This window comes from Prenolepis imparis, unplaced genomic scaffold (assembly GCF_030444845.1).
Source record: "Prenolepis imparis isolate NDT839.2.m4 unplaced genomic scaffold, iyPreImpa1.0 SCAF_11, whole genome shotgun sequence".
Taxonomy (NCBI): Eukaryota; Metazoa; Arthropoda; class Insecta; order Hymenoptera; family Formicidae; genus Prenolepis; species Prenolepis imparis.
Window position 1 is genome coordinate 16,011,042 of NW_028141169.1, and position 27,570 is coordinate 16,038,611.

A 27,570-nucleotide genomic window follows, 5' to 3' on the forward strand; every position below is an offset into this window, starting at 1 on the left:
AAGCAGTGGTATCAACGCAGAGTACTAATGTGAATCAGCCTGTATTAGGTAACAAGGGATACAAATATAAATATATAATCGCACCATTATTCTCTGATAAAAAATCTGGAAAAGGTATACCGCGTGCTATGATCAAACAGAATAAGATTGATTACGTGCATTGGAATGATCCCAAAGATTTGGTAGATCGTCTGCGATTGCTCGAAGCTTCACATCAAGCCGGCAACAACGCCCACAGCAATGAAATATTATCGATTATCGAGGAACTTTACGAAGCTGGTATTATTATAAAATAAGTTATACCTCCACGATACCACTAATATTGACAGACTGACTCGTATCGTGGATGTATAACTTATTTTATAATAATACCAGCTTCGTAAAGTTCCTCGATAATCGATAATATTTCATTGCTGTGGGCGCTGTTGCCGGCTTGATGTGAAGCTTCGAGCAATCGCAGACGATCTACCAACTCGTTGGGATCATTCCAATGCACGTAATCAATCTTATTATTGTTTAAGATCATAGCACGCGGTATACCTTGTCCAGATTTTTTATCAGAGAATAATGGTGCGATTATATATTTATATTTGTATCCCTTGTTACCTAATACAGGCTGATTCACATTACCATTTCGTCTGTGAGCATTTGTTCTTATTAATATACTTTTATAGTTTTGCAAGTCATTCGCAGTATATATTTCATCGTCGGGAATTCTCTTGAAAACCAACTCGTAAAGACCTGCTGTTTCAACGTATTTTGATCCATCGATAATTATATTATCATTTTTATCCACATCGAAATTTTTATTACCGAGCGTCATTCCTTTGTCGATAAATTTAACACCGTATACGTAATCCATCTTGGAATTTTTATCTTGACTCAATATAGCTGCCACATATTTTTGAGCAAGTGGACCCAGGTGATTTCGCAATGAATTTTGACCATCGGATGTTTGTAATGAATGTTGAATTGATGTCACACAAGCGATTCAGGTGAAGTCTCGAAAATTTCCTCGATAGATGTCTTATCATGCAATAATTGCCTTGGCTGTACATCTTGTATCGGAGTAGAAGTAGTTGCATCCAATAATTGTTGCATTCGTCTGCTTTTGATTCGCTTTGGAGTAGAAGTTATACCGCTCAATGATATATTTGATCGCTTTGTTTTAAACTCTTTTTTCTCTCCGAGCATACTCAATGGTTCAATCTTTTCTTCACCAGACTCAACACCGACTGTATTTTCAACAAGCTGTTTCAGAGGTTCAGAGATTGGTTTAAAATGCCTCTCCAATGCATCGTCCTCCTCCATTTTACCAGTTTTCAAGAAACGATATTTTTTACGGATTGAATCGCTCGTTTTCGCAATCTCCATCACAATCTTTTCACGATCGTTATTCATCATGTTGCAATTTAGACGGTGCTCGATCAATGCATCGAAAGCGACTAAGTGCTTTGCGGTATTGCAAATTCATTAAATCCTTTTCTGTATCGTCCATTAGTCAGCGGACTGTCCTTGTCAATCGCTGCGAATCCATATTTATGTTGCCAACATTTCTGACAAAATGCGCGAAAATTATTGTAAGACATATCTGTATTTACGTGATCGTTGTACACATGTTTCAAGTTTGTCCCATCTTGTTTAAATAAAATTAATAAGTTTGCATTATCACGTACAAGATGCTTGGGTATCTTGGCATACGTTTGACAAAGATAGAAACAGTCGACGCTCGAGTGTCGCCCCATTGCAAAGTACTCTCTTATCGTATCTTGCTTGTCACATGCCACGTCATCAAAGATAAAAATGGAATTCGGAAGCGCCTCACTCGGTGGAATGACATCGCTATTATTAGAGAATGTAAAATAACCAATTTCTTCTATCGGTGATAGCAAATTTTCCAAATATCGATATTTCGGTTGTTGAAGCGATTTCGAGTATACGTACACGTTCTCGAAGCAAACGCCGTGCGGGCTTTCTATCAAACTAATCAACGCGTTAGTTTTACCACAATTCGAAGGACCGCAAATGATTCCGCGTATAGTATTCGGCAGTATGTTTCCATGTCTGCGTATTTCTTTATCCGACATCAACCGTGTTTTATCGTCGAAATTTGTAACTTTGATTATCGTCGATTGCTGAACGAACCGCATGTTTTCTCTCGAATGAATGAATGAGTCATGGAGAGCCTATTTATAGCTGCGCGGAACCATGAATCACTCAGTATCGAAAAAATGTTTGTTCTGCTAACAAATGCTTCCGATATTCACGGTTTAAGCGCCGAACAGCTGCAATTTGTGCCAAAAGCATTTTTATTGCGATATGAAAATCACATCCACTACGTGTGGGACAAGCTTCCGGAACACATAAAGGCGGATCCAGAGATTCAGACCTGTCGTCGATATTTCAAACATTACAATCGACCGTGGCAGCAAACGCACATCGACGGTCCAGCGTCGATGATAAAGGATTGCAGCGAATGTCAACGAAAATAGGTAGTGGTCTCTTTAATCGCGCGATAAACGCGCTTTCGATCGAATTACATATTCCCGGCTATCAGTTTTGCGGTCCGGGGACTCATTTGGAAAAGCGATTGGCTAGAGGTGATCGAGGTATTAATCCATTGGATGCCGCGTGTCGCGAGCACGACATTGCATATTCTCAAAGCAACGCCCTCAGAGAACGACACGTTGCTGATAATATACTCGCTGCGAAAGCGCGAAAACGTATTACTGCGAGAGATTCGACTCTTGGTGAAAGAGCAGCCGCTACGACTGTTTGGGCAGCTATGAAAGCAAAGACAAAATTCGGTATGGGGATGAATGTGCAAAAATCTTTGAAAAAGAAGAAGAAACGAATACTGCCTGTGGCGAAGCGTGGTGGTATCTTGCCAATTTTACCATTGTTGGGAGTTCTCGGTTCGTTGGCCGGTGGAGCAGCGGGAGTCGCAAAGGCTGTGAATGATAGCAAGGCTGCGCAACGTCAGCTTGAAGAAATACAACGTCATAATCGCGCTATGGAAGGTCGTGGAGTTTACCTCGCTCCATACAAGCGTGGACAGGGATTCTCAACTAAGAAAAAAAAAAACGTCAAAAAAAAACGCTAAAAATGCCTGTGGGTGTAACAACTAATGTACAATTAGAACAACTGGCAAGACGTATGCATATACCATTCTTTAGAGGTGTTTTCATGCGCAATAATTTACCGATAAACGGTGTGCGACAAAATGAGAGCGGTATCGTCAATTTGGACGACGTTGATGGTTTCGGTACTCATTGGGTAGCATATGTAAAGAGGGGAAATCGATCAATATATTTCGATAGTTTTGGTAATCTACGACCACCCAAAGAATTGGTGCAATATTTAAATGTTACGAAAATAGAATACAATCACACATCCTATCAAAATTATAATCAGAATAATTGTGGACAATTGTGTTTACGATTTCTTCAAACGGTTGATATAAAGCCTGTCAATCCATCATCACAATTCAGTTTGACATGTCGCTAACACTAACGTTGACTGGCAAAAGTAGCGTTCTCGCTGTAAGCTACTTTCCAGCTATAGATTTATCGAATGGTGATTATGAGCTCGGTTTAACAGATTTTGAAACTTATCATACGATTCCGAATGTAAATTCTAAGAATAATAAATTTTACTTTGATAACGATGACAAGGAAATTACAATACCCGAAGGATCATACGAAATACAAGCTATAGATGAGTATCTGAGACGTGCAATTTCACAATATCCTTCCAATAAAGAACAGAATGAAGATGAAATAGCGCTTCGCGCCAATCATAATACTCTAAAGAGCGAAATCAAATGCATCTATAGAATAAACTTTAATAAACCATACAATATAGGATCGTTGTTGGGATTCTCTAATCGTATATTGCAACCTCACAAATGGCATGATTCGGATTTACCTATAAATATTATTAGCGTGAATATTATCCGTATAGAATGTAGCGTCACCACTGGTGCGTACAGTAATGACAAGCGCGTACACACGATACATGAATTTTCACCCAGCGTGCCGCCAGGATATAAGATATCGGAAACGCCTGCACAGATCATTTATCTCCCGATCGTCGTACGGAGCATTACTGATCTAACGATACGCATTGTTGATCAAGAAGGACGATTGTTGGATTTTCGAGGAGAAGAAGTTACTGTAAGATTGCACGTACGGCGTCGACAAAATTAGCGTTAGATGCTCGTGCTAAATGATACGGAGCACGTGAGAGATAATAATTTTATGAGGGACATTACGAGGGACAATACTTTTGCGACAGCAGCTGCGGTAGTGAGCGACAATAATCAGAGATCTCGTTACACTAGAAAGAAACTCAGCGCATTGAATCGCGAATTTTTAAAATCATTGGGATTCATCGTACGAAAAGATGATTGATATTTTGAATATTGGTGGTGAACCAGTCTTTGATGATCGTATCGTCAAGGTTGAGACACATACATACAATCCATATGCTAACACATCGCTTGGACATAGCGACGAGATACCTATACACCACCAATATTTGTACACGTTGCCGTGCGAAAGCTTTTTGTATGTCGAGGGAAAGTTGATGACATCTAAAATAGATGCAAATGAAACGATGATATTAACAAATAATTGTGTTGCGTTCATGTTTGATGAAATTCGATATGAACTCAATAGTGTGGAGATTGATCGCAACAGAAACGTTGGAATGACTTCAACGATAAAAAATTATATTTCTTTAACAACCGAGAGAAGTAAAATCTTGAAGAATGCTGGATGGGATATGACACATAATGGGTCATGTAATGAAATTTGTATGTTCAACTTTTGCGTGCCGCTCAACATGCTATTGGGATTTTGCGAAGATTACAAGCGTGTTATGATTAATGCTCACCATGAATTAATTTTTATACGTTCGCGCAACGACAACAATTGTCTGTATGGACCTGCTGAAGCTGCTATTGAATTACTCAAGATACAATGGCGTATGCCTCATGTACTATTGAATGAGGTCAATAAACTGTCCTTGCTACGAGCATTGGAAAGCGGGCAATTCTTAAACATGAGTTTTCGCGCTTGGGATCTATACGAATTTCCTCTGCTACATAGTAAAACCAAGCATTCATGGACTGTGAAAACTGCTTCTCAGCTGGAAAAGCCGCGATATGTGATCTTTGCACTGCAGACTGGTAGAAAAAAAATTATGACAAAAGATGTACTGTATTCGATCATTGTAAATTAACCAACATAAAGCTCTATCTAAACTCGGAATCTTATCCCTACGATGATTTAAATTTAGATTTTGAAAAAAATAGATTCGCCCTCTTGTTTGATATGTACTCTCGTTTTCGCAAATCTTATTACGTGTGTGATATTGAGAATGTACTAACTATCGCGAAATTTCTACATTGCGGTCCTCTCGCAGTTACTGATTGTTCGCGACAAAATGATTCTGTCAAAATTTCTACCGTGGACGTGAGAATAGAGTTTGAATGTAAGGAAGATGTACCGGCAAATACTACAGCCTATTGTCTCATCTTGCATGATCGTGTTGTCGAATATTGTCCGTTGTCCAACGTAGTTCGTAAAATTACATAATCAGCAATTATCCCCTCCTCCGATGTAATATAAATGATTTTAACAATCGACATCAGTCGTCCAACATTCTTGCAACAAAATGGTTGTACCGACGTTTGTGGATCTGCAAGGATTTATTCTCAATAAACGATTTATCGTGAAGGAAGCGGTGATTCTGAGAAGAGGATTCATTGTTTCACATTATTTTTTCGCATGCCCCGTACCATGGGGTGTGCTCATAAAATCGGAGAGGCGTCAAGCTTCATGGTTGACTCGAAATCATCATGGATTGCAATGGGAAGATGGAAGCGTTCCATACTGCATGGCTCAGCGTTTGATTACAACAGCTATCGCTGGTATGATACAAGAAGAAGAAGAGTCATCCTCTCTTGTGTACGTAAAAGGCCATGAAAAGCGAGAATGGTTGACCGATATAATGGACGATGCGAGAAACGGTTTCATTATTGAGACCTTGGATGCAAACTATGAAGATATTCCTACATTAAACAACTTAGATACTACCTATAGCCTACGTTGCTATAAACATGTAAAAAATTGCGCTTTAGAAAATGTATTTAAAATATTTAATTGGTGGTCAAATCATCGCAATGATTCGCCACACCCTTTTTTTGAATAAATTAATATTGAAATAATATTATCTTTGTTCGCTCATTTTCCTCATACGCATACAAGTATTATATGTCCACACGTGCTCGTATTAATTTCAGCATGTGACAGCATTCTTATGTTATAATTTTTTAAATGTAGTCGATTGAGGTTTGAATGTGGTTGATTGATGTTCGATCGAGGTACGAACATGGTTCGAAAGTGGTTCGAAGGTGGTTGATCGATGTATGTACGTGGTTCGATTGATGTTCGATCGAGGTTGATTGATGTTCGATCGAGGTTCGAAGGTGGTTCGAAGGTGGTTGATTGATGTTCGATCGAGGTTCGAAGGTGGTTCGAAGGTGGTTTGCATATTATAATTCGTTTTATGAACAGACGTTGACTTTAATTTTTATGCTAACTTTTGTCTTTTTATCAAAAGTAACTTTATATTTTATCCTATGTAACATTATATTTTATCTCCTACTTTTCCTACCGAGAGCGGGTCTGTCTCCGCGATGTTCGTCATAAAGTTTTTAGCGTTTGTGCTGTTAATTATAGTAAAAAAGAGTGAAAAAAAAAAAAAAAAAGAAATGATTGGAGGTTTTCTGCGCCGTACGCTCCCCGAAATAGTAAGTTGTACAATTTATTTAAAACTATTGTACAGAATGTTGCAATATGTTTAGATGTATATTAAATATTCATATTTTTCAGATGATCTATAACATTGTGCAAAATTTACGGCCGCAACACATGGTGGAACAAGGTTTAACTGAACGAGAATGCTGAAGTGGGAACATCGACAAATGTTTGCAGAAATGTGGTGCGAAACTGCAGAGGCGCGGGAAATGGATGCCAATAACAATGGGCTATGGGAGAACATGTATGCTCTTCGGGAACTGTTTGGCCTAGAGCCATATCCACCAGAACCTGTGGTGGAAAATTGGAACTAGTAAGTATTTCTTTTTAATTATAAATTATTAAATTAATTAATAACAAATTTCTGTTATGCAGGAGTCCCCGCCCAGCCGTCGCCTCCGCTTCGCGCAGCATCTAACATTCGGCCGCCTCAACATATCCAGACACTCTCGTTCAGACAGACATTGCTCAACCATGTGTTGCTGTCGTAAATATTATATTTTTATATTATTGCATTATATTTTAGATTTTATATTAATTTATATTTTATATTACATTTTATTTTATATTATATATTTTAAATTTTTTAAATTTACACACACACACACACAAACATTTTGTAAAATACACACACAGTTATAAATAAAAATTATTTTAAATATTAAAAATATAGTTTATTTTAGAATAGGTCCTCTCTCCTTTCCTCCTATTAAAATCTTATTGATTAAAATTACTATAAATATTATAAAAAAAGTCTCTCTCGCGTCCGCCTCTCGCGCTCTCCTTCGCTGCATCAGCTCTCGCGCTCTCCATCGCCGCATCATCTCGCAACATCTCTCTCTCGCTCTTGCATATACGCCTCGCTTGCGTCGTCTCTCTCGCGTGCGCCTCGCGCTCTCCTTCGCTGCATCAGCTCTCGCGCTCTCCATCGTCGCATCATCTCGCTACCGCTATCTCTCTTCCGCGAACGTCTCTCTCGCGACATCTCTCTCTCACGTTCGCCTCGTGCTCTCCTTCGCGTTCCTCTCTCCCCGCGGACCCCTCACATACAAAGCTTCATTCGGTCTTTCGCGGACGCCTCCCTCTCCCCGCGGACCCCTCGCGGACCCGTCACCTAAATCGCGGACGCTTCCCCCTCCCGCGAACCCCTCGCGGACCCTAACCTCGCGGACGCCTCCCCCTCCCCGCGGACCCCTCGCGGACCCGTCACCTAAATCGCAGACGCTTCCCCCTCCCCGCGGCCCCCTCGCGGCCCCTAACCTCGCGGACGCCTCCCCCTCCCCGCGGACCCCTCGCGGACCCTAAAATCGGGGACGCTTCCCCCTCCCCGCGACCCCCTCGCGGTACATCGTGGACGCCTCCCGCGTGACGTCATTCCCCCTCCCCGCGTGACGTCATTCCCCCGCGCCGTTGGTTCCCCTCGCCCCTCACCCCCCCTCATTGCCCCATGGGTTAGAACCCGTCTAGTATCACTACTATAATCATTGTTGAATAATATTTTAAAAGCTTTTTTAGCTATTTCTTTTACAGAAATTATTTCTAAATGCATTTTGTTTGCTATATATATGCCTTTGTTTGTTATATATATTTCCATATCTTGGGAATTACATGGATATCCTGGTATGGGTCTAAAATTGATAAATTTTTTTCCAACGATAACGGGGCATTTATTTTTGAAATCAATATATTCGATACAAAAAATGGATCCATTCTTCAAATAGCAGCAATTATTTGCGGATTTTGTTGTTAATATAAAATTTTTAAATTTGATCTGCTTGTGCGAATTTACACATCCTAATGGTAAGTTCTTTCTGTTTGGTTTTGAAAGTAATGATGCATTTACTGAAATATTTTGATCCTTATTTGCAAATCTTGCATTTTCATTAATTCGATTATGTAACTGAGATAACGGTTTTTCTGCCTTTCGTAACATTTGTTTTAACTTTTTTAGATGATTTTCAAATGGAAACGCACTGAATGTATCAAGCGATCCACATCTTTTTACATCTTGAGAGAGATGTATTAAATTGTGTATATTATAAACTAAATTATCTTTGCCGTATAATATTTTGAACATCTTGACAAAATAAAGCAATAATTCATTTGCATACAAATTATTCCGGAAACAATCTTCTGGGTGACATAAAATCCGTATAGCCGTATGTTAAACGCAAAAATGTTGAAAATAATCCGCATTTAGATATTTGTTCAAAATAATAGATCCTAAATATAAAAGAAATATTCTATATTCTGTGGCCTTCCAACGGTCTAATTCATTAATACCCCGTGAACGACGTGCAAATTCAATGGGTATATATTCGTGTAATCCTATTATATCTCTTGATAATTCTTGTATATGTGCTGTACGTAATCGTGATATTTGATGGCCTTTAACCCATAGATTTAACATCTTTTTCATCACTCCTAAACAAATTAGATGCATGTAATCTGATGGAAAATTGTTTATCATGTCTATAGGCAAGTTTTTGAAAGGCGAAATACAAATGTGATGCTCTTCATTTTCTCGAGTGCGGAAATTGCTGTTCGTCCTCAGCGGAGCATTTTCATCCAAAAAAACTATTTTGTGATTAATATAATCACCCTCGCAAAAACATTTGCCACAGCCAAAATATGCATTGTGCCCTTTTGAGCCAGTTACATAGGATTTGGCAGGAGCATCACAAATAATTGCTCTGATTCTAACACAATTTTTATTGTTGAATAAAAAGCCTTCTTCATGGAGGATGCGATACTCATTACAGAATTCTTCTAGCAAATCTTGTGCATGTGTAGGTTTTTTATAACCATGAAAAGCAGCAATTAAAAAGGGATCCGTGACATGAATATTATAGATTTGGTCAAGTATAGGCCACAATTGACTGTGGGAACTTTTAGCAAGAGGTAATCCGTTGATATTAATATTAATTTCTATTATATCATTATTAATATTTTTATAATATTCTAATTTTTCTTTTAATGCCTTTTCCAGACCATAATAAAAGTAATGACCACCTCCACACTCTTGAATAATTGCATTTTTGGGTGTGCCTAACAATGTTCGAGCATCACTGGGCAAATCATTGTGACCTTCTTTCCGCAAAATACACAATAAGGCTGTGAAAGATTTTTGAGTGATATTATATTTTGTAGCTCACATATGTAATTGGTCCTGTAAAGTGGCTTTTGGTTCGTCTCTATTATTATATAATAAATTAGAATCTTCTATATTATCTTCTATATTATCTAAATCAATATCATCTGATTGTATATTTTGTATATTTATTTCAGGGGACAATTGCATTGTACTGCAATTTTTGGGAGAGGATTCTGCATAAGAAGAATCTTGCTTGTTATTGAGAGAAGAATCTTGCTTGTTATTGAGAGAAGAATCTTGCTTGTTATTGAGAGAAGAATCTTGATTGTTATTGAGAAGCCTCTTTGGAAGCTTAACAAAAATATTGTCATTTTGTGTAGCCAATAATAAACGACGATTTTGTTGTCTTTTTGATAACTCTTTAAATTTTTTAATTTTTGGCATTGTGTTCTTTGATTCTTCTTACAAACCTGTTATTTAATTAAATATTATTATATATCCTAATAAAAAATACTGTATTAAAAAATTTTTTGAATTATTTATATACACACTCCTCACAATAATTAAGGGATAAAAACAAATTGTCTAAAAAATAGGCAAATTTTAAATAGCTGTAACTTTGTTCTAAAAAATAAAAATTTTTATTTTAAAAAAGGGTTTCAAAGCTTGAAATCTCTACTTTCGAAAGGTCATAGCTGTTTTTCTTTATTTCTGGTATTCTTTACATACAGAAAACGACGAACTTAACAAAATGAAAAATTTTCTTCTCACTTTATAGACGTGTCGCATGCACAAAAAAATTTGAAAAACATTTTTTTACTTTTTCGCGTTAAAGCCTGAAGTTTGCCCTGTAAAATCGATTTTTTTAATTTAAATTTCGATTTTTCCTTATCAATTTATTGAGAATTGAAGAGAAAATAGTCATTTTTATTTTGATCGTTCATAACTCCGTTAAAAAAAGTATAAACAAAAAAAAAAGAAAACGCGAATTTTTTTCGTTATTTTCACCTATTTGTAAAAAGTTCACAAGTTAAAAAACAATTCGGCCACTATATCATACTATAGAGCAAAGATTCAGTTTTAAGAATCCAGTTTTAAAATTGTTGTACGATGGTTTTTAACGGAGTTATTGGATGCTTTCCAGCAACGACACAGTGCGACACAGAGTATCATTCTATCTTCTTTCAGTATGAGTGAACAACAAAGATAGAATGATACTTTGCGTCGCACTGTGTCGTTGCAGGAAAGCACCCATTATGAACGATCAAAGTGAAAATGACCATTTTCTCTTCAATTCTCGATAAAACTTGATAAGGAAAAATCGAGTTTTAAATTTTAAAAAACAATTTTGCAGGATAAACTTCAAGCTTTAACGCGAAAAAATAAAAATTTTTTTCAAATTTTTTTGTGCATGCGACACGTCTACAAAGTGAGAAGAAAATTTTCCATTTTGTTAAGTTCATCGTTTTCTGTATGTAACAAATACCAGAATTAAAGAAAATGAAAAACAGCTATAACCTTTCGAAAGTAGAGATTTCAAGTTTTGAAATCCTGTTTTAAAATTTAAATTCTAATTTTTTAAAAATAATAATTAAAACAAAGTTATAACTATTTAAAAATTGCCTATTTTTTAGACAATTTTTTTGATCCCTTAATTATTGTGAGGAGTGTAATATTTATGTATTATTAATTAAGTATTATTAAAGTATTATTAATTATTTTTCTTAAAACAACCCAGATAGCAAAATTAGTCATTTTGACGTCGATTTAACATCAAATTACGTCAAAATGACTAATTTTGCTACCTGGAAAGTTTTTAACGAAAATAAATGGCAATCTTATAAATTTTATAATTAAATAAAATTATTTGGTGTTGAGGGGGTCATCTAATGGTGATCTTTATTTGATATTAAATCAAAGTCTAGAGGGTTATTTAAAGGTCAACTTTATTTATTTAATTGAAACCACTACAATTTTTTTATATAAATCGATTCCTTGCAATATTTGGCATAAAAAGTTAAAGATAGGATGATCAAAAACTGAATAGTTTACGAGATATTTAAATATTTAAACTTCTTATTAAATAGCTAAACTATCTTTATAGCTTATCTTTATCTCTAATTACCCAGTGAAAACAACCTCATATTACGATAATGTTTCTGCACCACGAGTCACAATGAAGCCTTGAGAATCAAATTTGAGTGACGAAACATTTCAGCTTTTATTCTCTGTTAATCAGTACATGTCTCGGGAAACTCTTGGGATCCCAAAAACCTTTAAAAATATTATATTTATCATACATAACATAAAAAGTGATAATAAAATAAAATATTATAAACCTTCTGGTGTATTTGGTCGCTCATATTTGTGTCGATGTCGCGAGCTTTGATTCTTCCGTTTTTGTAATTCTTCTCTTGACAAAGACAAATTATTATAATACTAATAATCAAATATCATGAATTATTCTTTTATAGGAAAATATTTATATTTATTTATTTATATCTTATATTATTGTATTACTTCTCTGCATTCCCAGCAATCCCAGCCGTTTAACTTTGCTCTGTCAGCTTTACATCGCATGTTAAGCTGCTTATTTGAAATGTTCTTTCTTTTTGACCGTCTGTAAATATTTTCATTAGATATATAAAAGCAACTAACATTACCACAATTGTGAAGTGACATTTACACATTAAACTTATCCAAATTTTTTTCAGGTGGCTTGTTTTCTGTGTCATCCAAATTGAAATGATCCATGTCATTTATATTTGCAGCTTGCTCTGCAGGCAGATAAAAAGTTTGTCTTCGCAGGCAAAGTCTTTTATATTTTAAATATAAGTACTTTATCTTTTTTTACTTTATTTATTAATAATTCATCTTTTTTTTAGTTTTAATCGATTTTTTTATTTTAATATCAATCTTGTTATGCATTTTTATTGGTAAAAGACAACTTTATGTTAATTTTACCTTTCAATGTATTAACTGCAGTATTCATTAAAGATTTATCATCCATTTGCGTAAAAATATGTTTAGGCGAAGGACATAATCCAAAATCTATATGTTTTACAGGATATTTCCTCTTGAGTTTTAAAGACTGTTTGACTTCTGACGTAACACTTCTTTGCGTAGGACTGACTTCTATCACATCTTTGGAAATTTCACTAGTGTTGTTCACTAGTGTTGAAGCATTATTTTCAGTAACAGTAGCATTTGCTGTAGAAACATCTTGAATAAAAATTTGTTCTACAGTGTGCAATGTATTAGCTGCCTTATGTTTGTCTACACTTGAGGACAGTACCATTCTTTACACACCTTTTTTTCATTATTCTTGATTGGATAAAATGCAAGTCGAGATTGTTTCAGTCTCTTCCTTGGATATAGTGGACAGATTATTGATGGACTTTTTGTTTCGGTATTTTTGTGCAAAAATTCATAGGAATTAAATTTAATAGGACTTATTGTATCTAATTCCAATAATGAGATACTATCGCTTTCTTGCATATTTGCGTGTATTGATTAAAATGACACCCTGTATATATTTATACATATTTAAATATAAATTATATATATTTATATAGAATAATATAATTATATAATATCTATATATATTTATATATAATTATACATGGGCCATTTTAAGATTTTATCCCGGGTAAACATGTTTAAATGTGTTTAAACACACAAACAAAAAATATGTAATTTACAACTAGCGGCAACATATTTTTTCTTACAAACAACTATGTGTTTTCTTTACACCAATCGATTTCTCATTATTTTGTGCATAAAAATATTAAAGTAAGATCACCGGAAAGTGAATACTTTACGAGATATTTCATAGTTTATGTAAGATTATGTGAAATTAAAGTATAAAATATCTTGTAAATTATTCACTTTTTGACCATCCTACCCTTATAATTTTTTATGCAGAATATTATGAGGAATCGATTTATATAAAAAAATATGGTGGTTCCATTTAAAAAATAACATTAATTTTTGTATAAAAAAAATTTTTTTTAAATTTTTTTATTGCATGTTATAGCTTGCGTAAAGCAGATTAATTTTCACTTTATGAACTTTTTTTTTAAATTGGCGGAAATGTCTCAAAAATCGTGGCGATCGTTACGTGAACCACCCTGTATATGTATTAATTATGATGACAAAATCTGTTTTGGACACATTACAAATTAACTAGCAATTTCAAATTATTTGAATAAAACAATCCATTATTTTGTAATAATGAAAAATATGCTGTTTGTAAAAAAAATTATAATAATTTCAATAATTTTATAATAATATAATTCGTGAAGATTTAATTTTAAATTATATGTTTAACTTAAAAAAATTCCGATATAAATGACCAATTATTTGAGATTGATTATAAATAATAAAAAAAATAATTTTTTATTATATTATATTATAATTTAACTCAACGTAATTATATTATCTATAAATATTTGTACAAAATAGGCGACGTCAAATGCAAAAATATTTCTCTGCGATTATTAATATATACTATCTGAAAAACAGGCTTTTATATAATATAGATATATATTTTTTTGGCATATATAGATGTTTGGCATATCATTTTTTAGAAGTGCAATAGAGTTTTTCCAATAAAATATATTAATTTCCGTAATTGGAGTATATATAAATATAATATATACATATGTGCATATATATGTATTAATTATCATAACAAAATCTGCTTCGGATACATTGCAAATTAACTAACAATTTCAAATTATTTGAACAAAACAATCCATTATTTTATAACAATGAAAAATATGCCGTTTGTAAAAAAAATTATAATAATTTCAATAATTTCATAAAAATATAATTTGTGAAAATTTAATTTTAAATTATATGTATATGTTCAACTTAGAAAATTCCGATAATAAATGACCAATTATTCCAGATTGATTAATAAATAATAAAAAAATTATTTTTCATAATATTATAATTTAACTCAACGTAACTATTATAAATATATTTCCACAAAATAGAGGTGACACGTCAAATGTAAAAATATTTCTTTGCGATTATTATTGCTATTCGAAAAAACAGGCTTTCATATATAGATAATTTTGGCATATATAGATATTATGTATATAGATATAAATATATATATATATATATATATATACCTTCTGCTCAAAAAGTATCCGGAATTTGTAATTTAAATGGCGTGCGCTTGAGATATCTCGAAGATGTTTTTTTCTCAGATTGGTAGCACTTTTGACGGCTTGTATGTCAATGTTCAAATCAATCTGTCGATAAGTTTGTTTACTGCAGTGTTTGAGTGGATCGATAATTAATACTGTCTGCGAATTTTAAAATGTCGAATTCAGTTGAGCAACGAATTTGCATCAAATTTTGTGTTTCCAACGAATTTTCTTGTTCCAATACGCTTAAAATGCTACAAAAAGCCTACGGGGAATCGTGTATGTCAAAAACACAGGCATATGAGTGGTACAAATCGTTTAAAGAGGGCCGTACTGAAGTTCAAGATTTGCCTCGTTCTGGACGGCCATCCACGTCAACTATCGACGAAAACGTAGAAAAAGTAAAGAAATTGGTGCTCGAAAATCGTCGTGTAAGTGAAAGAGAGATAGCTGCTGATCTTGCAGCGTTTGAGAGAGAATATTCGTCGCAAACGGCCAGATTTGTGGAAAGACAACTCGTGGATTTTGCATCATGATAACGCGCCGTCGCACACATCGCAGCTTGTACGCAATTATTTGACCAAACACTCGGTCCATATCATCGAACAAGCACCGTATTTTCCAGATTTGGCCCCGTGTGATTTTTTTCTCTTCCCAAAACTCAAATTGCCGCTTCGTGGTAAACGTTTTGAGACGGTAGAGGCAGTGAAAAAGAATTCGCAGAGGGAGCTGAAGGCCATCCCAAAATCGGCATATGAAAAGTGTTTTCAAGAATAGGTTAACCGCTGGTGTATGTGTGTAGCTCAGAATGGAGATTATTTTGAAGGAGACAAAATAAATATAGAAGAATAATTAACCATTTAATGTTTTATTTACAAATTCCGGATACTTTTTGAGCAGAAGGTATATATATATGTACCTTTTTGTTTCTTGAAACAGACGAGATATAAAGCACACTTAAAAGATATATTGAATCTGAAGAGTCTCCGTTTTTTTAATAGATAAGTGTGAAGAAATCCAAACAACCTGAAATGTTAGAATATAAAAGTAAGAAAATTAGAATTTTTTATAATTATTAAAAAAAATCCATATACATGGTGAAACACGTAACTTGTGCACTTTGAATTAACTTGTAAACGCGTTATATAAAAAATCTTGTATACAAAATTGTAAAGAGTCATTACATAATATATATATTATCAATAACAAACTATATGTAAAATTTTTGTATTGTATTTTGTATTGTTTTTTGTATTGTCTTAAATAAAAAATATTGATTTTATAGGAAAGCTATTTAAAGATTTTTTAAAAAGTCTGATATGCAGATGTAGAATGAGAAATATCTGATTCGTCTCAAATAGTTTTTTCTATGTGGGTAGCCATGCAACACACATACATATGTGTAATTTACAATTCAATATGTTAATGAATAAATATGAATAATATTGAGTATATGAATATATACATACCTTTGTCTTTATATTTGAACTGCTTCTTTGTTATATTCAATGAATATTATAATTATTAATATATATTTTATCGTGAGCGACGAAAATGTGGAGCACACTATGATGGACGCACAGGTGAAAAGAAAGTTCGACAGTTTATTTATTACCATAGCAACACATGTGTGAATATTACTTTATATATACATATATGTATATATTCATTTATTATTCAGAAAAATTATAATATATAATGTGTCCATAATATATAGATATTATGATTAATAATATACGGGGTGTTAATTAATTTGCTTCACTAGCACATATAGCAATATTCCATGATAAAAAATAGTTGTAAAATAAAATATCATTGAATCAATAATGATTCACATTTTCAAGAGTCTAAAACTAAAATGTTTCGGATCTTTAATAAAAGATTTGATTTTTATAAATTTGTAATACATTTTATTATTACTAATAAAGTTGATATAAAAGGCACTTATGCTATAAATATAATCAATATAAATTTTATGTCGGTTATATTATTATTTAGCATATACATATAGTGTTTTCATACATTTTTTAGTTTTTTGCAACTGGATCATGTCTTTTTAAACCAATATTGCTCTGTCGATTCGGCTCGATATAATCTTGTTGTCAAAAATAACTGTTAAGAAATTAGTCAGTTTTTCCTCTCGCGAAAAATGTCGCAGATAATCGTAAATTATACTATAATTCATCTATCGTATAATCGACCTCGGAAAATTCAAGCGCGCAATTCGATCGGTGACAGAGTCTTTTTATTTTCAGTAGAGCATGGGCTAAACATTCCCGTTTGCTGTCAGAGCACACGAAGCACTCGTCGATCGCTGCCGATAGGGTAACGATTTCGATATCATGTCTGGAAGAAAGAAAAGTCGCGTAGTAAACATTATACAGAAGTGTATGAAATATATGTATAATTGTACAAGAAACTGTTTTTGGAACATCTAATTTGATCGAATTTGCAGAAAATATATCGAGTTTGCGTTTGATCTTTCGTGATTACTTTCTCGTGATTCTCTTTTACTTTTATGTATCATTTTTTGCAAAAGAAAAAATTCTATCTCGTATTTAAATGCCGGTAATTGATTATTATATTAGGCAAAGTTTAAAAGAAGGACTCGATTATACTTAACAATATTGAAATAATATTTTTAAATAATATTAAATTATAATTTAATAATATTAAATAATATTTTTTGTTTATAAAACGGGTTAAGAAATTAAGAAACCAAAGATTTAAAAAATCAGGGAGCGCACGCGCTCAGATATTAATATAACGACTCCTTGTCCTTGAGGCAGGTAATTAAGGTTTTGCAGAGATTGGGATCCGGACAAAGGTCCAAAGGTTTCTGGCCCCTCTTGTTCTTTAACTCCAGGTCGGCGCCATGCGCCGCCAGGAAGCACGCGATGAAAGAACTGCTCTTCTTGTCCTGGCCCTGAGTGCCTAGATCCATCAATAGTTGTCCGACGTCCTGCACGTCCTGCAGGAAAAAAATACTGCTCGCATCACTATCAAATCCCAAGGATCGCCTAATAAATCAATAAATATTGATACAATCAATAATGTTGTTTCAACTCTCTACAAAAAATTTCTTTATTAAAAAATATATGAATGAAAAAAAGTAATATAATAAAGAATTTTTTCGATTATGTGAAAAATCTCGTGACACTTTTAAATGTAAAATAATATATAAATATAAATTCAAATAAATATATAAAAATATATGTATTATTATTATTTAGTCTTATATTAAAATCAAAAGTTAACCTTTATTCGAGAATATTTTAAATAATATATACATATATATATATATATTAAAAATTTTACGTTTATTAATATTTCTTTTAATGAAGCTCATTTAATTATTATAAAATCGATTAAATACATACCGACAATATATAGATATATACCCAGACAGCCAAATCTGTTTGAACAGATTTTATCAAACGTCTGCTATATATTTTTGCTAGCAAAAAAACTGCAGATTGTATACAAAATCTGTTATATGAAATAATGATAGCAGAATGTTGGCAGAAATGTTACAAAACCTGCTGACATAATTTGGTAGCAAGTCAGCAGCAGAAACCAAGTAGGATTTGTATAAAATTATCATAGCAGATTGGCGGCAGAAACCGAGCAGGATCTGCTGGGAATCTGCACAATGCAGTTTGATGTCAGATTGGCGGCAGAAATCGAGCAAGGTTTGCGTGCGCACAATCTGATGACAAATTGACAACAGAATCTGTATTTTGCAGTTATTTAATAGTTCCTTCGCTTACCGCTATGCGATGTATTTTCTCGCAATCAAATTTCTGTTAAAAATACATATAAAGTCTGCAAAAGTCGTGGCCTATTAATAAAAGATTAAAAGTATATTTTCATCAGTTTTAAACTGATTAGAATCAATAGGATAAATGGAAAATTATCCATTTACTTCCAATATTGATTTATTTCCTATTCATTTAAAGCATAAAGCAAGAATTTAATTCTCATATAAATAATTATATCTTAAATTATAAAAATTAATTTATTTTTACAATTTATTTTATTATTAAAATTTAATTAAATTGAACATTTGTTATATGAGATATAACTACGATATAACATATATGTTATACATTAAATGTCATATTTATGAAAAAAAAATTATAATTAATCGATAACATCTTATGCATCTGTTATATTTATTAAAAAATATTCAATTTTATTAATATATTTATGTTCAAATTGCAAGAAATTGCAGGTTCTGCTCGATTTCTGCCGCGAATTTGCTGTCAGATTGTGTTTGACAGATCTGCTCGGTTTCTGCCGCCAATCTGCCATTAAACGTATTGTGCAGATCTGTTCGATTTCTGCCGCCAATCTGCTGTCATGTTATGTCAGCAGAATCTGCTGACAAAACACAAGCTCAATGCGGACGCAGTTGATGTCAATCTGCCGACATACTGCTAACATTTTGCTTACTGGGTATATGCACACAGGACAACATGATGAGATCACCAACATCGTCAATGCTTTTATCATGCTCATTGACATATGAATTTATTGGTTATAGATATACATATATTCTAACCAATAAATTGCAATATCGATGCAAAATGTATTCAAAAAAATGTCTTATAAAAGACATTTTTCAGACGTCGCGTCTGTTCAAATAAGTCTTGAAGATGTCTTTAAGACATCTTTTTGTAAGGTCTTAAAGATCTCTAAAAAACATGTCTTCAAAATGTCTTTAAGACGTCTTTTTGTAAAGTCTTAAAGATCTTTAAAAAACATGTCTTAAAAATGTCTTTAAGACGTCTTTTTGTAAAGTCTTAAAGACATCTTAAAAAAGACGTCTTTAAGATATGTTTTAGACACGCGTGTTGTCTGGGATCCAATGTAAATAATGTTACATATATATTTTTAATTGTGAATAATATCAATATATGTATATTTTTAAATATATATATATATTCTTTCCTAATTAAAGGAAAAGCTAATAATTATGAGTTCTTAACTAATTTAAACTTTTTACTTTTTATTTTTTCAGATATATAATATAAATGTGACTAAAAACACTTCCATTACAAGTAGCAATTGTGAACCAGATAATACTTTAAATGTTAGCGAAAGAACAGAATGCGATAAAGCTAATACGTCTATCATAAACGAAATAAGTAATATTATAGATTCGAGTTTAATATCATTTTTAAATGAGGAATCTATTTGCACATCCTTGACAGTATCAGAAACAATATGTGAGTTACTTCTTAATATTGATCAACAAACACATTGCAACGCAGATAATAAATTGACTGAAAAGAACTTAAATAACAATCATATAAATAATAAAGTTATTGATACTGAAAATGAAGTTTCACCAATGTACATAAATAAAGAAAAGCTAATATCAATGGAAACTGTATTAGGTAAAGAAAATCGAAACACAATTAAAAATGATTCTCCTATTATTCAAGCAGAAATTAAAGGTGAAATAAAATATGTTCTATATATTAAATTGGTATAAATATTGATATAAATAATGTAATTATTTTTATGATTATTTGTATTTTTTAGATCAAATTAAGGACGACATAAAAAATAATAAAGTAAGAAAAAATTGTGTATCAAATGTATATCGTTCGACTGATTGCAGTAATAATATAAAAAATAGTGTTTCTTTAAGTAAAACTAATAATATAGATGAACAGTCAGAACAGATATATAAAGTTGAAACAGTACTCTGTAATTTACAAAAAAGTGACGTGACTGTAGAATCAAAGAAAAAATCATGCAATTTTCAACAACCAGATGAAGATTGTTTCCAACAATTAACTGACATCACAAATCCAGATGAAAATTTAATTAAAATAAAAAACGTCTCAGATAAGAGCCTTTTGCATTCTACTCCTAAAGATATACATCATGAAAAGAGCATCGCACATTTTGATGATTATGATTGCAATAATAATTCAAAAGAAGTAGTGCCAAAATGTATAATTACTGAAAACATTATATACAATACACCATATACCATCTTGAAAATAACACCAACAAAAATTGATAAAAAAGAAGATGAACAAGTAATATTTAAATCTCCAGAAAGAAATAAATATTCGAAATTCAATAAAAATTCTAACAAGAAGTCTGTATCATTTTCAAATTTATCAAGCTATAGTAAGTGGTAAAAAATAAATAATCTTAAATATAAAGATTTTAAATGTTAGCTAACAATATTGCTTTATGCTCATAAATTATGATTACTAATTTATTTTAGAAATTAATGTGCTTAGAATGAAATATCTTTTAGTTGTACTTATATACATACTAGATATTTTAACTTTTGATACTGATATTTTTGTTTTTATTTTAGACGATAGCAATAATGAGAGTTTAGAAACAAATATAACTGAAAATATTAGTGAATACAAACCATCTGATGAAACTCAATGTTTATCAGAATCTAATAATACAGAAATAATGGCAAATATGAAAAATAATACTAATGAAATAAGCAGTGCATCCGAAAATGATGAATATAGGCAATTCAAATTTAATGTTCCTGGAAATAGTGTATGTAATGATTTTGAATTAACTGCTGAAATGTCAAAAGGTCCTAAAGGTAACAACAAAAAGAATTTTTGTATATTTTGCCATACTCTACAAAGTAAAATAGCGCGTCATTTGGAAAATAAACACCGTGATGAGGATCAAGTGAAAGATTTCTTAAATTTACCAAAAGGTTGTGCTGAACGTTTGCATAAAATAGCTAGTATAAGAAAAGAAGGAAATTTTATTTTCAACGCGACAAAGGAGTATAATCACGGTAGGTTGATAACTGTTAGAAGATCGTTTCAAAAAACGAAACAGAATGGTACGAATTTTGTTAATTGCCCTTACTGTAATGGGTTTTATGCACGAAATAATTTAAGACATCATGTCCAACAATATAATAAGAATGAGAATTCAAATTCGAATTCTTCTAGAAGAATTTTACAAGATGCTCGAAGAGCTCTTGGCAGATATCATCCAGAAGCAAGCAGACGAATGAGAGTAGAAATATTGCCTGTTTTACAAGAAGATGAAATAACAAAAGCTATAAGATATGACCGTGCAATTATTCTGGATGGAAATAATATGTGCAAAAGCCAAGTTCATGAACATCAGAATAACTATATACGGGCTCACCTACGTCTCCTAGATCGTTTAGTATTAGCTTTAAGAAATCGAAATCCCGATATTAATACTTTAGCTGCTGCATATGCTCCACAATTTTATCGAATAGTCATTGAGACAATCAATAACGTTGCAGAATTTGATTACAAAACAAATATGTATAAACATCCAACTAATGCATTTACTCTCGGCACCTGTATGAAAAAGATCGGTAAAATCTTAGATGTTACATATATGATGGACAACGATTTAATAAAGCGGAAACAAGTTGAAGATTTTATGAAGATTTATGATGTAGATTTTTGTGGAACTGTAAATAAAGTAGTAATAGAATCTCAAACAAAAATGAAACGACAAAAAAAATAGTATTGCCTCGAACAAGTGATATTAAAATTCTAAGTAATTATTTGAAAAAAAAGATGGATAAGAATAGTAAAACATTATCAAAAGAATTTTCATATGGAACCTGGAAATCATTAGCTGAGGTAACCCTCATAGCCATTCAAGTATTTAATCGTCGCAGAGCCGGAGAAACAGAAAGGATTTTAATTAATGACTATAAAAACTATCAGTGTGCCTGTGGGACAAATGCAATGTGTAAATCTTTCAAACAAACTGATAAAACTCATAACTATGTTAGATTCACTATTCGCAGAAAATTGAATAGAACAGTTCCAGTGCTATTAGATGCAAATGTTAAAAAGTATTGAACTCTTGTTACAATTTCGGAAGGATGCTAAAGTGCCATGAAGTAATCCTTTCTTGTTTGGATTACCTAGTGTTAATAAAAGACACTATAAACATTTACGAGCTTGTAAATTAATGAGAGATTTTGCAAGTGAATGTGGAGCAAAAAATATTTCCACGCTTCGTGGTACTGCCTTACGCAAGCATGTTGCAACAAAATGTGTGGATTTGAACTTGTCAGATAATCAAGTGACAAGGGACAAAGCAAACTTTATGAGTCATCATGAACACATTCATAAGGAGATTTATAGGCAACCCGTTGCTAAAGTTGATATATTAGAAATGTCAAAGATTTTAGAAAAAGCTCAAGGCGCGGATACAACTTCTAACGAAACTAATATAACTATGAATAGTGAAAACAATAATCTTTCTTTCAATAATCAAGGTTAGCAACTGTTACAACTTTAATTAAGAGTTTAACTATCATTAATTTAAGAGTTTTATTACCACTAATTATATATTGTATTACCACTAATTGTATATTTGTTTATCAGACATATCACAGATATTTGTCGATATAAATGAAGCATCTAGTGAAGTATCTACTGATATTTCAATAGAAGAAAAGGAAAAAAAGGAAATTTGGAAAAAAAAGAAACAGAAAACAAAGTCGAAGAAAATTACACAAAATAAAGAAAAACAAAATACAATAAAAAAAATACACAATATACAGAAAAAGAAGGATAAAGATAAATTTTGCAAAGGTAAATTATGCTAATTACTTTCGATTATTAATATTTCTGTTTTATGTAAACATGAACTTCTTTAAAGAAAAATTATTAATAATATTTGAATTTAACACAGGAAGCAAACAGGCCTTAAATCCACGAAAAAAACAAAATATATATTCCAAAAACAAAGGTCTAATTTATCGTAAGTGCATGTACATCACAATAATTTCTATCAATGTGTATATTGACAATCAAAAGTTTTTTTCATTAGATATTCATATTTAAATAAGAATATTAGCTTAAACAAAATAAATTTTTCAAAATGTAGATTTATCTTTTTCTCTCTTATATATACTTTTTGATTTCATATTATTTCTATATTATAACTATATTATAACTATATTAGAACTGTTCTATTTCTATATTATAATTATTTTTCTTTCATTTTTAATAGGAAATCACTCGGATAGTGACATATCAGATTATGTAATGAACACGAGCTCAAACAGCTCTAATGAGAGTATAGTCCATGGAAACAAAAAAAAGAAACAAAAAATCAATCATGTAACTATATGAGTAGATGTTATGTATATCAAAATCTACTTCATTAATTTTTTATTATAAATTATATTTGCTTTGCAGCCCGTGAACCATATAAAAAGAAACAATGGTGGACAAATGAAGAGATAGCAGATGCAAAAGCTTATTTTTCAAATTATATACGTAAAGGAAAATTGCCACCGTTGCCAGAAATAGAAAAGGTTAAAATGACATATAACATCTTAAAAGATAGAAAACCGGATGTGATAAAATCATGGATTCACAATCAATTTAAAAAAACTAAACTAAACTATTGAGTAAAATGATATACCTTTATGATTTAACTTCGGTAAAACTAATTTTCATAAAGTTTTTGTTTTTAAGTTTTTGTCATTGCATTCTAATTACTAAAATTCTCAATATTCAAGTATATTCGTTTTTTATGCAGTAATAAAGATTAAAACTACATTTAAAATACTCTTAATATTCTAATATCTTTTAAGTAAAGTAACATACATTTATCATATATTATATTTCATATAGTATTAAGTAATAAGATAGATAATTATTATATTTTCATTTCTATGTTCTGCATTATTCCTGTAATTATTTGTATTATGTTTATAAATATTAATTATTAATATTTATAATTATTAACTTAATATTTTGTATTGCATTACTGAATATACAAATATATGTTTGTTATTTTATAAAAGATTTTATAAAAGTTAATACTAAATAAAATTATATAATATGAAGAACTTGACAAGGAGAGTTTTTTTGCAATATTGGATATTATATATGTAATTCCTATCATAAATTTTATATTACAGCGATATATTCTTATGTTTTAAGTTTTAAGGTGTAGCAAATTTATAGGCATTCTTGAATATACGAGCCTGTTTTGGGACCAGTAATTTTTTAAAAATTTACAGTGCCAATCTATATAAATCTTAATTTTATACTAATATTACTTTTAAAGATATTTCAATTATATTTCAATTATATAATTAGATATCAAGAGTTGAATTTTGGATTAAAACAATTTTAAGAATAATAATTAAAAATGATTTATTTTTTCTTCTCTCAATATTATAATGTATAATGTAATGATATTAAACTGATTTTAATTTGACTGGATTTTTATTCTTATTTTATTAAAAATTGATATCAATTTTATATAGAAGGCTTCAGCTTTTGCAGCATTCAGTTTTTTTTCATAACATTCTATTTTATCAAATTGATAAATTCTTATGTTTAAAATATAGCAAGTTTATTTGCATTATTGAACATACGGCATGTTCCGGAACTGATAAAAAATTTTTAAATATATTGTACCTTTCTTTATATATTTCTATATAAATCTCAATTCTAAACATATAAATATTACTTTGAAAGATCATTTCAATTATATAAGTAAATATTAAAAACTAATCTTTGGATTGATCTTTGATTGAAATTTTTAAAAATTATTAGTCTGAAAGTTTGGTTCTCTTTTCTCTCGGTAGTATATATAATGATATCTTTGATTTTGCTTTTAATTAGATTTTTATTATTTTTCATTGAAACTTGATATCATTTTTATTTAAAAAAGCAGCCGTTGAACCTAAAATAGAGATTTTTTCTTTATATAATTCTATCGTCACTATTCCTGTGTTTTACGATGTAGCAAAATATGTATCCTTGAATATATGGCATGTTCCGGGACCGTTAAATTTTTTTAAAATCGGGATGCCTATCTTTCTATATAAATCCTAATTCTAAACAAATAAATACTACTTTGAAAGATATTTCAATTATTTTGTGGGAGATTATTATATTCAAATTAATAACTCCCTCAATTAGGAACGGCGTGTCAGGAAAAATATAAAATTAGAATAACTCGATGTCAGGTATAAAAGGCTTTAATACGGATGGCCTATATAATAGGGATATACAATAAGTCGGTCAAGGAGACTCGCGTCTATATATATATGTGTTATTGTAACAGCTGATCCCGAACGACTGTTTGTATCGAACCGTCGCGCAAGGAGATTATTCTCCGCGCAATCGATCCGCGCATCGCCAAATCACGCGCGTCTTATAACGTTTTACTCTTATTGTCTACAGTTCGGCCAGCCTGACAATATGGCCGTCTCGGCCATGGGTATAATAAATACGTAAAATAAAAAAAATATAATAGAGTCAATACTCGTCAAAATTTAAGTACATATTATATATATGCTAATCAAATACAAAATATAATATCTCAGGGTCTAATCTTTACTATACATTTTCATATGGTCTGCGCTTACAGTTCCCGTGTATGGCATTTGAGTTACCTGAAAACCCTCAATATCAGATACAATATAACGATCATTGTCTAACACGGTTTTTACAATATATGGGCTTTAAATTTCGGGATCAATTTTTTATTTATTCCCGGTGTTACATCGGTATTGGTGATTACCACGTAATCACCTACTTTATAGATAGTAGCACGCTTTCGTTTGCTATTATAATGGATTTCGTTCGCTCGCTGACAATTTTCAATAACGTTCGCCGCACGATCTCGAATGGCCTCCAAATCTCTATCGCCATCAGAATACGGGTCGAGTAGAGTACGGATTTCGTCTCTCACAATTCCTATTTGATCAATTCCAAATAACAACCGACTAGGAGTATTATCTATACTTCGACAGCGCGTATTATTTAAAGCAAACTCGACACCTTCTAGTGTCCTATCCCATTTCTCCGGCGTATCGCACGATTTTGCTAACGTTGGCGTAAGGACACTATTAAAGCGTTCGACCTGTCCGTTAGCGCGAGGAGTACCAACGGCAATCAAAGTGTGACGGACAGATTCTTCCTTTACAAATTTCTCGAATGCTTGCGACGTAAAACATGTTCCACGATCGCTTATCAAGCGCCTAGGCTTACTGTATGCGCGAAAATAATCTTTTAAGTGTCGAATTACCTCCTCAGTCTTTGTTGTCTTACACGGATATAATTTTATGAATTTCGTAAATCCAACAATGATAAAATATATCGGTAGCCTTTTCCCGTTTTTTCTAGTGGTCCGTAATGATCGGCGTGTAACGTTTGAAACGGCAATTTTCCTTTCGGGATATTGTGTAAATATCCTTCTCTTTTCCCGGAAACTGGAGAGAATTCGATACACTTTAGGCAACTCGATATATATTCCCGTGCTTTTTCTCTTAAGTTTGGAAACCAATAGACTTTCATTACGTTATCGACAACTTTATCAACCTCGAGGTGGCCCAAATCGTCATGACAAGTTTTAATTACATTTAATTCCATACTCTTCGGGACGTAAAACAATAATTTTTTATTCTTAAATTTTCGGTAAACCAAACCGTCTCTCAACTCATAAAACTTATCTTCAC

At 31.8% G+C, this 27,570-nt stretch overlaps 2 pseudogenes; both read right to left on the reverse strand.

The window, feature by feature from the left end:
• Positions 1–6,953: 6,953 nt before the first annotated feature.
• Positions 6,954–10,125, reverse strand: LOC145943245 (uncharacterized; annotated as a pseudogene).
• A 2,014-nt stretch (positions 10,126–12,139) lies between these two features.
• LOC145943246 (uncharacterized) lies at positions 12,140–13,416 on the reverse strand (annotated as a pseudogene).
• Positions 13,417–27,570: the final 14,154 nt, after the last annotated feature.